General features: G+C 38.7%; 1 long non-coding RNA gene across 1 annotated transcript; it reads right to left on the bottom strand.

The window, feature by feature from the left end:
* Positions 1-1,336: 1,336 nt before the first annotated feature.
* On the bottom strand, positions 1,337-12,343 carry LOC129677481 (uncharacterized). Its single transcript, XR_008720206.1, has 4 exons — positions 12,277-12,343; positions 11,987-12,084; positions 2,801-2,831; positions 1,337-1,903 (listed from the first exon to the last, which is right to left on the bottom strand). It is a non-coding gene; the product is annotated as an uncharacterized LOC129677481 (long non-coding RNA).
* Between the last annotated feature and the right edge of the window lie 2,239 nt (positions 12,344-14,582).

Raw genomic sequence — 14,582 nt, forward strand, 5'->3', positions numbered from 1 at the left:
CCTATGACTCTTGCTCTAGGGACCCACATCCTCTTCAGGATCCACAGGAACCTGCACTCACATGCACATTTTCACACATACACACGGAGAAAGAGAGACAAAGACAGAGACAGAGAAAGAGAGAGAGAAAGAGAATTTAAAAACAAACCAAAGAACAATGTAATGGAAAATCTGGAGAACACATTTATCATTGCTTAAATACATGCTTTGATAATTTCTTAAAAACTAGACAAAAGTACAAAATACTCTTGGGGGTGATAATGTAGGCTTCTACTTATTCCAAAATCCTCTTTCTCAGTTCACCCAGTTAATGAAGGTGTTAGCCTGAGCTTTATTGAAACAGTAGAAATCTGCTGTGTGTTAATGCTAAAGAACACATCTATTTGCACTGAGAAGTAACTCATATTTATTACTTTTTCCTTTTCACCTTCGTGTAACTAACTGGGTAATCTGTGCCCTTTTTATTTGGGAAATGGCTTTCTTAAGTTCACTGAGTTGCTGTCAGCATGAATCAATGGCAAGATAACAGGAACATTTTCTGGATCCTGCCTTAAAGAAATGGAGAGATTGGAAATACTATCTTTGTCCTAGAGTCTGTTATTTCTTGAAGGTCAACGGGAATGTGTGCCCCATGAAAGAAAGCAGTTTTGCAGGCTGGTTGCTGATGGAAATATTTCCATGCAAAGGATATGTTGCCAATGTGTCCCCAAAGGATACACGCCACATTCTCCCTTGACCTTAGCCAATTACCAATAGAAAAATAATGTAATGGAAGTCTTAACCACTTTTCTTGAGAAGTGTCATGCCGTTCTGAGGCTTTGCTGGAGAAATTACAGTGCCATAATGAGCCTCATAATTCATGTCAGCCCTGAGCCTTTTCATTCATTTATAAATGTTTTAGAGACACATGATTCATAATGCCATGAGCTGGTTTTCTTTCAAAGCTGTCATGCTCCCATTAATATGAACCATTCCTGCATCTTGCCAAGAGACAAACCCTGTAGTAATAATATATCATAAAGGTTAGGGTTTTCCTTGAATTGTTACAGTCAATTTTTTCTAAGCACTGTGTGCTTAGAACAAAAGAAATGGCTTTTGTAAAGAAAAAATATTGAATGCTAAAAAAGAAAAAAAAAACTCAAAGGAAAAATCTCTATATAAAGATACCACCTTAAACTTATCAACAATTATTATATCATATAGTTTACTTATATTTGAGTACTAATATAGTATAAAAGGAGGTTAGTTTTAATGATTTCTTCAAAACGCTTTTAAAAATATGCATGCGTGTGTTTATGCCATGTGTATGTGGGTGTCCATGGAGGCTAGAAGAAAGCGTCAGCTCTCCCGAAACTGGAGGTATGGGCAGTTGTGAACTGTCTGATGGTGCTGGGAACTGAACTTATGTCCTCTGGAAAAGCAGTAAGTGCTCTTAACATTTGAATTGTCTCTCCAGACCTAGCTTTAATATTTAAAAATTAAGGTAAAACTTACCATCTAAACAACAGCATCAGAATAACAAGTCCTTCGGGTATTCTTACATTTTACTTCTCTTTTAATAACTAATAATGCTTACAATGCATTTGTATCTCATAAACCTCCTCTGAGCAATGCACTATTCTAGTCAATTAAAACAGTCAAATAGTAATCATTATTCTATTAAACAAAACAACTAACGCAGCTCTTAAAAGCATCTGAAGTGATGAAACACGTGTCAAGCTGTGCATATCCTTTCGTTCATGACACCAGTCTTCATGGCTGCTATCTTCATGGCAAAACCCATTTGCTCTTCTACCAAGCAAAAATGATTATGTGTTTGAAAGACCCATTAAGTGCTCTGTCTTGTTAGAATTCCTGAGCCAACTTCCATCCAGGCAGGAAGTTAGCAATGGTCGTAGACATCCTGAAAAAAAAAAAAAGTGCTGGCCACTGGACTTGTCTGCCAGCCCTGACTCCCACCATTTAATCATGGGAGACCTTTACTTTTTATTACCACTGATTTTTTTTTTGTTAATGTTAATTGATCGCCTCTCTCTAAAGGCCAGTGTCAAATCTGAAGGCCCTTCTCCCCAGATTTTTTGTAGGACATGGCACTGAGTATTTGATCCTAGCTCAAAATCTTAAGTTTTTCTAGGGTTGGGTACATGATAGAACAAGATAAAGCTGGAACTTTATCTTGCCTGATTCTATCATAGCCTCAAGGAAAAAAATATTAATAGGGAAGAAATTTAAAGAGAAAACATAGACTCAAGAAAAAGAGAATGCAAGCTGCATGTTTTTTTTTCTAATTTCTCTAGTTATTTTTTAGTCTATTATTTTTCCCCCAAAATAAGGACATATAGTTAAAAAATTTTTAAATGTCTGGAGTCACAGAAAATACTGAAACAATCTGGGGTTGTTAGTGCTAAAGATAAAAACACAGCTTTCCCCTAATATTAGTTTTATTTTCTTAGTTTCACTCCCCTTATCAGTTCATATTTTAGATTAAGCAATAAGGCCTTTCGTTCATCCCGAGTGTGTTGTCACCGTCCATCCAACCTAATTTATTCAGCAGATATCTACTGGGTGACAACTATGAGAAATTGCTTGAAGACTTATGACATTCCAGGAGATTTTTAGGAACATTTTACCATATTAATAATTGGCTCTCTGAATCGTCCGCGTCATCTAAGCATTCGCTCAGTTCGCTTCACAGATGATACATTTGCTGCACAATGAGGTTGAAGAATTTGTCCAGGTCCATACTTTTATTGCTGAACCCTGAATCTGCAGGAAATCTGTTGCCAATATCTATACTCACCATTTTAGTTATGTCTGCCCCACGGAAGAGCCTGTAAGAAAAGATCTCAGCAGTTAGAAGACCAAATCCAGAGAGTAAAAGGACAGAGCATAGGCCCTGTACTCAGATGTAAATGCCTGCTTATAAATATGCAAAGCACAGCTGCTTTGCCTTCAAAACTTTGGCAATTTCTGAAAATGGAGCAAATTTACATTTCACATTTCAGGGTTATTTTCATTCATTTTACTCCTCAAACCAGATTTCTTTTTTTGTTTTAGCAGGAAATGATAAATCTGCCATACTGCTTAGCGCTGTTTTTCAAACAATGTTCCAAAGAACATCTGTCTCTAAGCAAAATACCAGATTCTGGTCCACCCTAAGCCTTTGGCCACCACATCTGTGCAGTCAAGAATCCTGCATTTTCCTGCATGTGGTCTATCCACTGGATCTAGAGTTTGACTTAGGCACGCAGCACTTCCTGACCATGTATCAGTGTATTGCTTCTGCACTGGTTGGTTTAGCTCAAGAAGATAGACTATGTTAACTCTCCTTCCTTTAGCCCTAACTGTCAGTCTAAGACGACAAAGTGGCTTTAAGTGGCTTCCAAACATTTGCCAAGACCTTGCCCTCTCCTACCCAGATCACACATACAAAAAGGAAAACTTACTTGCTTCCAACCCAAGGATTTTTTTAGTCTCTAATAAGAAAAAAAATCTTTCCTTATCACCTCAGCACACACATTATTCAGAGCTCTCTCCTTTAAGCAATTTTTAGAAAGCTTCATTTACCTTGAATCAAATCTTTGCTAAGTACTGACTCTAAATATTTTATTCGCTGCTTTTCACATTTGTCATAAATCTACATTTTCCTCCTAAAAAAATCTTGAAGTATTTAAAACAGTGTTGAGCAGAGTACTTACTTCACTGCCAAATTTCTTTCCTCCAGTTTGTGTTTGTGTGTCATGCTACCAGCATCCTGTCATTCTCGCTCAGAGAGCACTGAACGTTAATGCTGAAGCCGGACCAGTGACAGCTTCAGATCCTTAAACCCTGTACAAAATTCGCCTGATATGTCCACGAAGTGATGAACGCCGTGAGCCCCCAAAATGACTGTGGAGTCCACTAAAGCTGGTGTTAAAACTAGAAGTCTGCGTTCAGTGAGTGATGATCACTTGAGTTTGACCCATATAAAGGCGGGAAGAAAAAAGCAACTCCACAAAGTTGTCCTCTGACCTCCTCATATATGCTGTGGTACGCAGGGCCCCCCAAATCATGTTCACATACACACACACACACATATGAGCACACACACACAAACTAGAACTTTGAAAAGTGGCTCAGCACGGGCACACAACTGGGAGACAATTGTAGGTGATAAGTAGTATTATATGATTTGTGAACTGGCCAAAAAGACGAGGAGAATAACAGCACGCCTGCTGTTCAGAACTAACCTGATTAATTTTATAGAGGACAACTGATCAAAACCTGAGACACGTATGTGTTAAAACACAGTACAGTATGTGAGCCACAATTCTCACCAACACTAAGAAAAGAATACCATATAAGAATGTATTTTTCAAATTACAAGACTTGTTAGATCTTTAGGTTATATTTATTAATTGACTTTTTGAGTTAAGGGCACACTATGTAGCTCTGACTGCCCTGAAACTAACTTTGTAGATCTGTTTGGCCCAGAACGGGTAGAGATCTGACTATTTTCCCTCCTCAGTGATGGGATTAAAGGCTTGTGACACCATGTTTGATGTATGATTATTATTACACATTAAAAGAATGAACCATTAAATACATGCTTGCACAAAGTCGTTATTTCAAAATGGAACCTGTTTCTCGAAATCAAGTGAATGTTTTAGGTCAGATGTATAATTTTGTAACTTTATCATTATAGCATTACTTTAAAGAAGTAAAACACTATTTCTTAGCAAATTTTAATCTGCTCTTCAGAATCTACTTTAAGGTTCAACCACCTGACTTCTTATGACTTTAGATTTATAAAGATATAATTCAGATATAAGTGCTTTCTTTTTGATGGAGGCCACTACCTGGTTTCTGGGCTAAAGCTTTTCTGGAGCTCTAGAGCTCATTCTTAGCTAACCCTCTCAGGTTCAGGGGAGCATATTATTTTATCTATCTATCTATCTATCTATCTATCTATCTATCTATCTATCTATTCACTTTACATCCTAATTGTAGCTTCCTCACCTGTTATCATCCTCCCTCTGTCTTCTCCCATACCCCGTTCCCTACTCTTCAGAGAACAGAGACCCCGGCCTCTACCAACCCATCCCGGTAATCAAGTCCAATTCGAACTGCGGGTATTCTCTTCCACTGAGGCCAGGCAAGCCAGCCCAGCCAGGAAGAAATGATAAAAACAGGCAACAGAGTCCATGTCAGACATAGCCCTGCTCCTCTTAGAAGACTAAGCTGCCCATCAGCTCCATAAGTATAGGGGACCTAGGTCCAGTCCATGCATGGTCCTTGGTTGGTTGTTCAGTCTCTGTGAGCCCTCATAGACTGAGGTTAGTTTTCTCTGTTGGTCTTCTTGTAGAGTTCTTGTACCCTTCAGGTCCCTCAATCCTTCCCCAGACACTCTCACGGGATTCCTAAATCTACATCTAATGTTTGCCTGTGGGTCTCAGCATCTGTTTCGATCTACTGCTGGGTTGAGCCTCTCAGAGAATAGCTATACTAGACTGTGGTCTGCAAGCATAACAGGGTTCAGGGATTTCTAAGTCTTTGCTTCTCTGGGTCTTTCATCAACCTCAGGCCATGACCAATTATAATCTCACTTCACATCAGGCACGATGCAACTTCCATCATGGTTCCAATTGCAACAACATCTGCTCAAATCCTTGGATCTTCTAGCCTGTGTAGCTCATTTCCTTGCTCTACCCCTTCATCTTTGGGATGGAATTGTAACGGCTTTTTCCTGGTACAGAAAATCAAGAACTAGCAGAGAAGCTACTATGATTAATGACCATGTATGTCTGAGAATCTTATAATCAAAACACACCCTTAAGTCATGTCTTAGTCCTTTTAAAAGTTAGGTTCATTAGAATTGGTTATAATTCAGAGTGACCTATACTTTTAGTACTCTGACATTGATCAATGTACAGCTTCAATTTTTAAGTTATTGATATTTTTCTTTCTCCTACAATTCCTTCCTCTCTTTCTCTTTCTTTCTCCTTGTTATCTCTTCCTCCCTCTCATATATCACTACCTGAATTTCTAAATATTAATGAACAAAATAGAATATTCACTTAAAATGATTAGCTATGAAGCAAAAATTGTTCTGCATAAATCTTTCAAAATAGCCTACAGGTAAAACTAATTTTCCTCACTTTATTTAAAGGCTTATATTTGATAGTAAGAGTTTATGAAAATAAAAGGTACCATACTCTCTTCTGTGTGCTTTGTGTAAATATCTGTGGTTATTTGAATGAGAAACGAACCTCATAGGCTCACACATTTGGCACTTGGTGGTGGTGGGGTTTGGGTACGTTATGGAGCTGTTAGGACATGAAGTCTTGCTGGAGGAGTATTTCCCGGGGCGGGGGCATTGATTATTTATGGCCTTGCCCACATACAGTTCACTCTCTCTGCTTCCTGCATGTGGATAGAAATGGGATCAGCCAGCTTCCTGCTCTGGTCAGTTGCTGCCATGCCTCTCCTGCTATTTTGGACTTTACCTTTGGAACCATAAATCAAATTCTCCATTGTGTACATTGTTTCAAGCCCTGGTATTTTAACATAGTCACACAGAAGTACCTAACATAGAAGTTAGTACCAGAGAGCGGGTTTGTTGCTCAGAAGAACCTGACTACGTGGTTTTGGAAGCGCATGAGACTAGAAAAATAGTTGACTGCTATCGGCAGAGCTTAACAGACCATTCATTAGAGTAGAGGCCTATGAGAGAATACTGATGAAAGCAAGGTGTAAGGTGGAGATCTGTATCAGAAAGTTTCAGAAGGAAGCACAGAGTGTATTCATAACTTGGCTGGAAGCCATTTGTGCAATGTTGTCAAGGAGTCTGGCTCTTTTCTGCCCATGTCCTGAGTTTACTTGATGATAAGTTAAAAAGCAATGGGCTGATTTCCTGGTAAAGGGAATCCTGTGATAGCATAACATAGCGTCTGTTGTGGAATGTTTATTACTGATAACTCTTTGGTGGAGCTACAATGAAACAGAGTGAGTGGGGCAAAAAAATACTTAAAATGTACAATTTTGAAAAAAAAAATACACGAGGAAGCTTAATCTGGCCCTAAGGCATGTGTTTGGAAGTGTGTAAATTTGTTTTGATTTTACGGGGGGATCACAGTTGAGAGACAGCTTTGAGTCTCAAAAGAGACTGGACTTTTTGAACGGTTTTGAAAATTTGTAATAATTTGACTAAAGAGAAGTGGTATCTTAGCCATATCCAAAAGCGGGAAATCTTGAAGTCACAGCAGCTTAACCATCAAAAGCCTAGACTTTGTGCAGTTAGCTGCCCCTGACAGATTTAGCAAGTCTTGGCTTTTCATGGTAATTGCTAAGCTCAACTTTAGCGACTTTGGTTTGGGTTAGTCATAATAATATATGCTAAAAAGCTGTAGAAAATTTAGAAAGAACATATTAAGCATTTATTCAAGTTTTATGAAAGGCATTTTGGATAGTATATAATATTTACAAGGAATTTAGATCTCTACTCTTTGGAATTACATTCGAGAATTATTGCACAATGCAAACAAATTGAGAGGTTTTGTTTGTTTCTTTTGTTTGAACAGGGTCTCATTATGAAGTTCTGGCTGTCTTGGAACTAGCTATGTTGTCTAGACTGGCCTCGAACTCACAGAGATCCACCTGTCAAGTGCTAGAATTAAAGGTGTATGCCACTATGCCTGGCTACAAATTGAGTTCTAATATGAATTGTTCCCTTACGATTTTCTTTATCTTAGCTAGGAGTCTGTTTCTAACTCATTAATATTTTCTGGTCATTAGCCTTGCCCATTAAACTCCCCCGATGTGTAAAGTCTCCAGGGAGTTCAGTGTAGTTGCCTGTGGATACCACACACAATGGATACAGGGAAAATATATAGAATCTGAGCTATTCTGAAAAGACCCTAATTAAGTTCTCCCTATTCACAGAACCAGATCTTTCATCAGCGGCAACACAATGAAATTAGGGCAGGATCCTTGTAACTTGCCATGGGTGCAATCAACTGATACTAACGTTTCTTTCAGAAACACTTGAGTAAACAGCCATTATTTTTATGTGAGAATTTCTCTTCATGAGAATTGCCATCCAAGTCAATATTTTGTGGTGAACTGTGTTAGGCCCCACAGTTTACATTTAATCCTAATTTTTCTTCTGTTTTTAAAAATTAAAATCACTTTTCTTAGCTTCTAGAAATATGTCTTATACACTTATTAAACATCTTGTGATAAACATTCTGTTTATCAACACTGTAAAGAAAGTGCTGTTTTACACAGAAATAACAATAGTGAAAATGGTACTGCCATTGCTTTTGGAGCCAACATAATAGTTTTTCATCTCTTCCATGTAATATTTGTAACAATTTGGCGAAGTTCAGAAAATGGCTTGTCAACAGAAACACAGCTGGTCAATAGAACCGATTTTATATTCAGGTCACTTATTTCCCCAAAGTAAATAGACTTTTCTGCTTCTCTGTGCTGCCCATTTAAGTATTTTTTCTCCTCTAATGCACGAACACAAAATAATTTCAGAATCACGAAAAGGATCCGAGTGACAATGCAGAACTTTTACTCAAGATAATGTGGCAGTTTAAAAAGGAGGATGTCCTATCCTCTCCCGGTCATATTAACTCCCCCCTTTACATATTATTTCCTGCACTCTACCAATGGTTTGGTTATGAGTCTCAGCATCTGCTTTGATACACTGCCAGGTAGAGTCTTTCAGAGGCCCTCTGTGGTAGGCTCCTGCCCTGTTACTTGTTTTCTACTACTTCCCATGTCCATGCCATTTGTCTTTCTAGGTGAGGATTGATCATCTTACCCTGGGTCCTCTTTCTTGTTTATCTTCTTTAGGTGCACATATTTTAGTATGTTTATGCTATCTTACAGGACTATATAAGTGAGTATATACCATGTGTGTCTTTCTGCTCCTGGGATACCTCACTCAGGATGATCTTTTCTAGGTCCCACCATTTGCCTGCAAATTTCACAATTTCCTTGTTTTTAATTTCTGAGTAGTATTCCATTGTGTAAAAGTACCACAATTTCTTTATCCATTCCTCTGTTGATGGACATCTGGGTTATTTCCAGGTTCTGGTTATTATGGATAAAGCTGCTACAAACATGGTTGAACAAATGTCCTTGTTGTGAACTTGAGCTTCTTTTGGATATATGCCTAGAAGTGACACAAATATATCAGGGCACAGGGGTCCTCTATGAGACTGTTTTTCCAACCAAGGACCATGTATAGATATAACCTAGAACCCCTGCTCAGATGTAGCCCATGGTAGCTCAGTATCCATGTGGGTTTCCCTAGTAAGAGGAACAGGAACCATTTCTGACATGAATTCAATGACTGGCTCTTTTACCTGCCCCCGCTCCCTGAGGGAGGAACAGCCTTGATAGGCCACAGAGGAGGACATTGCAGCCAGTCCTGAAGATACCTGATAAGCTAGGGTCAGATGGAAGGGGAGAAGGACCTCCCCTAGCAGTGGACTTGGAAAGGGGCAGAGAGGAGATGAGAGAGGGAGGGTGGGATTAGGAGGGAATGAGGGAGGGGGCTATGGTTGTGATACAAAGTAAAAAACCTGTGATTAATATTAAAAAATAAAAATTAATAAAAAAGTAAAAATAAAAAGAAGGATGGAGGGTGGATGGGTGGTTTAATGGATGCAGAAGATAAAACACAAATGTATTCATAGAGAGGAACAATACCAGAAATGACCAGATTGTGGACCCAAAGGGAACAGATACATGTGTTATGGAGTAAAGTTGAAGACAACAGCACACAGTAAGAAAAGAGGCAGAGTTCACTAAAGAGAATGCCAAGTCTTGAGAAGTTCAGAAGTCTAGTGGGAAATGCAGACTTAGTAACAAAGCGAGGCTGATGGAATATGAACTCTGAAGTATCAGCTCTGGAGGAAGGCACCTGACGCAGCAGGCAGTTTCAGGGAAAATAACGTGCTTTGTAATATCTTTTTTTTTTAATTTATTTTTCTTTTTTTTAATTTAATTTTATTTTTTTCTTATCAGTTACATTTTATTTTTTTTTAATTTTATTTTTCTTTTTAGTTACATTTTGTTAACTCTGTGTCCCAGCTGTATCCCGTTCCCTCATTCCCTCCCCAACCCCGCACTCCCTCCCTGGTCTCCTCCCTGCCCCTTTCCAAGTCTACTGATAGGGGAGGACCTCCTCCCCTTTCATTTGACCCTGTTTTATCAGGTACCTTCAGGGCTGGCTGCAAAGTCCTCCTCTGTAGCCTAACAGACTGCTCCTCCCCTGAGAAAGACAAATGGGATGTGCATTGAACGTATGACAGGAGTCTACCACAAAAGGCATCTGAAAGACTCTACCTAGCAGTGTTTCAAAGCAGACACTAAGACTCATAACCAAACCCTCGGCAGAGTGCAGGGAATCATGAAAGAAGGGAAGTTAGTATGATATGGAAAGGATAGGAGCTCTACAAGGACCAAATATATCCGGGCACAGGGTCTTTTCTGAGACTGACACTCAACCAAGGACCATCTATGGATATAACCTAGAACTTCGGCTTTGTAATATCTTAAACCAAAGGGCAAAGTCAGACGTTCTGTTTGCTGCCAAGTCAAGATGAGGCGGTTTAGGCTACGTGGCGGTAGGGTTAAGAGAAGGTGAAGCAGGGATGTAAAGCAGTCCTGGAGAGCTCAGTGGCCGAGAGCACACTGGCTTTAGCCAAGCAGACAAAGGAATATGAGAGCTAACTTTTCAAAAATAAATACAGATGTAACTCAGATTTCAGCTTGGCGAGGTCAGATTAGCACTTTGTTTGTGAATTTGTTGAGACAAGGTACCACTGTGCTCCTCAGACTGGTTTCAAATTTTGATCCTTCTACCTCTGCCTCCCAGGTACTGGGATTATTGACTGTGCCAGTATGATTGACTCTTAATTAGTTACATTTTGTTTGGTTGGTTTTCTTGCTGAAAGCATAGACTTGCCTCAATTTGCTATATGGCTGAAAATGATTTGACTTCTAATCCCTCTACCTTCAGCTTCCAAGTACTGTTATTGTAGGCATGTGCCACCATTAGCAGCTTTGAGGCTCTTTAAAATTGATATCTAGTAGGTATTTAAACTTATGGGGTTCACTTAAATGCATCTTGCTTATTGTAAGTTTGTTTTTGTAAGGGTATATTTTTAAATGGCATTTTTTGGCTTTATTCCTCAATACAAGAAATTGCTAAAACCCTGTGTTTTAAAATTTTCAACATCAGAGACAGTTTATCCCTTTTTAAAAAAAATCTATCTATTTAATGATTGATTGATTATTTATGTAGTATTCTGCTGCGTGTATGCCTGCAGGCCGGAAGAAGCCACCAAATCTCATGAGTCACCATGTAGTTGCTGGGAATTGAACTCTGGACTTTCAGAAGAATAGCCAGTGTCCTTAACCTCTGAGCCATCTCTCCAGCACTGACAGTTTATCTCTTAATAATAAGATTATTTGTCTGTTATAATTTAAGTGACTGCTGTATTGGAAATCAAGCAAAGGTCTAGAGAGATGGTTCAATATTTGATAGTGCATAGGAGATTATATTTCAGAATTTAAATTTATAGTTGCAAGAACTGAAACTCATAACATGTATCTAAAACACAAACCAAATTTTTTCAAAAGCAAATAAAATTATTTTCAAGAACTTGAACTTAGATTTCTTAGTCTGGATTCAGTGTTGACGTTTTTATTTAAAATAAAATAAGAGATACAAGAAATGGATTCTGGGAGTGGCTCAAATGCTTTTACATTTCTTTCTCTTTTTTCTTTTCTTTCTTTTTTATTTATTTTTATTTATTTTTTTTATTTCTTTGAGACAGCATTTCTCTGTGTAGCCTTGGTTGTCCTGGACTCCCTTTGCAGACCAGTTTGGCCTGGAACTCACAAAGTTCCCCCCCCCCCCAACCTCCTCGGGTGCTGGGATCAAAGGTGTGTGCCATCATGCCCGGCTGCAGTTTACTTTTCTTACCTCAGAAACACAGCGTGAAAGCCCAATGGATTAGGCACTATTTTCACGACACTTACACTTGAGTGAGAAACGAGCAAGGAAGGTATAGTTGTAGCAACCTGGAGAGAGAGAGAGAGCGAGCTTAAATATGTCTGGAAATAACTAGGAAAGAGGCTGGAATTTGAACCCAGGTAATACAGTTGCCAAAGCTCTGTGCCGATTCTTTACCCCAGTTCTAGATATTCTTTGTATCATCCTCCACGTACAAAACAGTAACTTGAGGAAAACTAAGTATTCAAATGCATGATTACTTTTTGTCTCTTCCACCAAAGATCTTCAGATTTGGGCAAGAAGAGTCTTGACGGCTAAAAGGCAGAGACGGTAAATACTCCCAAGTTGCAGCCAGGGTCATGGGTGACGCAACATTTGACCAGGGCAACTGAAACACAAAAATGTCATCTCATCTTTCTGCTCCTCCACGTGATCACCACAACTCAGTAGGCAGTGAGTCCTCAGCTGGAGATCCTGAGCTTGTGAGGGCTCCAGAGGCGGCAAAGCGCTTACAAACGTGTTCCCGTTACGGAGCATGCGTGCATAGCAGCATGACGAGACGAAAGGAAAAATGCTTATTGTATCGGGGAATTAGCAGGCTGTGACTGAGTTCTGAGACAGCATTTTCAGCAAAACCTAGCATGCAGAAAGCCTAAGGGAAAAGCATCAAAATGTAAATGAATGCCACATCACTCCAGGCTTACAAGTGTGTAACAGAACTAGGTTAAAGTTAAAATTCAGCTTTGCAGTCTGTTGGCAGCCTATGAATATTTATCACAGGTTTTAAAAATGTTTATTTTTAACTTAATAAGTACAGAAAACATCAGAAATTTAAAAAGTAAGTGTTGAAAAGTTGTCTCTCCTTCCTGTCCATTGCCTGCTGTCTTCTGCATCTTCCTCATTAATCACCCAGGAGTGTTTTTTTCATCTTTGTGGAAATTATTTTTTTCTAAGTAAAGCACCGCCACAGTGCACTAGACTGTCATAGACTTACCCTTCCTCCCCCATGAAAGGCATTTTGAAGATCTCTATTAACAATGAGAGTTTCCTTTTCTAACAATAACATTGTATTCTATTAAAGATATAATCTATGTGAGTAATTCTGCATGGACGAATATTAGGTCATTTGCAAATCCTTGCTGTAATAAACAACATTGTTTAACCACAAGTAAATCACCTCTGTAAAGTCCCAGAAGTGGAATTGCTGGGGTGGAGGCGACAAAATGATGTGAGGGTGGCAAGCGATGCCAACACCCCAGACCTTGACTTCGTACCAACTCGTCACTTCATCACAGGGGCAAGCCCTCACCTTGACATGCTTCCCAAGGCGGTGTTAGCAATGTCTGAAGTTTATCTTGCCAACGTCATAGTTTACCATAATTTTGAGTTAGGATTCTCTTATTAAGTGCGAAGGACATCTTTTCATGTGTTCATGAGCCATTAAGACTCATTTGCTGTAAGACATCTGTCCGTACAATCTGTTTTCTTCTGAGTTGTTACTATTTTTCTTACTAATTGATGCGCCCTCTTCGCATGCAAGGGTTCTAGTGAAGCTGAGAGAGCTTTTACCCAGTGTGTCACGCCTTTTGACTTTGCATATGTTGTTTTCATGATGTAGAAGGTTTGTTGTTCTGCTCTTGAGTTTACAAAGATGAATTTATTAGTTAGATCCTCCAGCATCTAGAATTCAGGCTGTAGTTTCAAAGGTTACTTTCACTTTGGGGGTTATGAAATGGTTATTTTATTGCTCTTTAATATTCTAAACATGTTTATAATGAAATAATTTACCTGTTGAGAACAGTCTTGGTGTGCTATGATATGACAGATATGCTATGATTATTGTCCATTTGACATTTCCCGCACTTGAGCTGCCTATTTATCTATTGGATCAATCAACAGTTTGTTCTTTAGAAAGAAACAAGCACATCTTTCCAACTGCAGAGTTTCTCTAGAGCCATCCACCAACACTGCTTAGCTTCATGGTAGCTGCATAAAAGAAATGATTCAAGGATCAAATCCAGCTGTTCCAAAACAAATGCTGAAAGGGGACGAGCAGCTGAAACACCATATGCTCATACCAGAAAGGCTGGTATCTGTATTTGTTTCTTTTAAGAAAAAAGTTTCTCTATTACATACAATGTTTTCTTTGAGTCAAAATGTCAGTTATAATCTATAATGTTAGAAGTTTCTATTATACTGAGTTTTTAAAAAATCTTTAATAGTTCTTGTATTCGGTTTGCAAGTATTTTGTTGAATATTTTGCATACAAGATCACATCAAAGATATCATCCACTATGACCAAGTAGGCTTCATCCCAGGTATGCAGGGGTGGTTCAACATATGGAAATCCATCAATGTGATCCACCATATTAACAAATGGAAAAAAACACATAATAATCTCCTTAGATGTTGAAAAGCATTTGACAAAATCCAACATCCATTCATGTTTAAAGTGTTGGAGAGATCAGGGATACAAGGCACATATCTAAACATAGTAAAGGTAATATACAGCAAGCCTATAGCCAACATCAAACTAAACAGAGAGAAACTTAAAGCAATCCCATTG

This window comes from Psammomys obesus, unplaced genomic scaffold (assembly GCF_907164565.1).
Source record: "Psammomys obesus unplaced genomic scaffold, mPsaObe1.curated_primary_1811, whole genome shotgun sequence".
Classification (NCBI taxonomy): domain Eukaryota; kingdom Metazoa; phylum Chordata; class Mammalia; order Rodentia; family Muridae; genus Psammomys; species Psammomys obesus.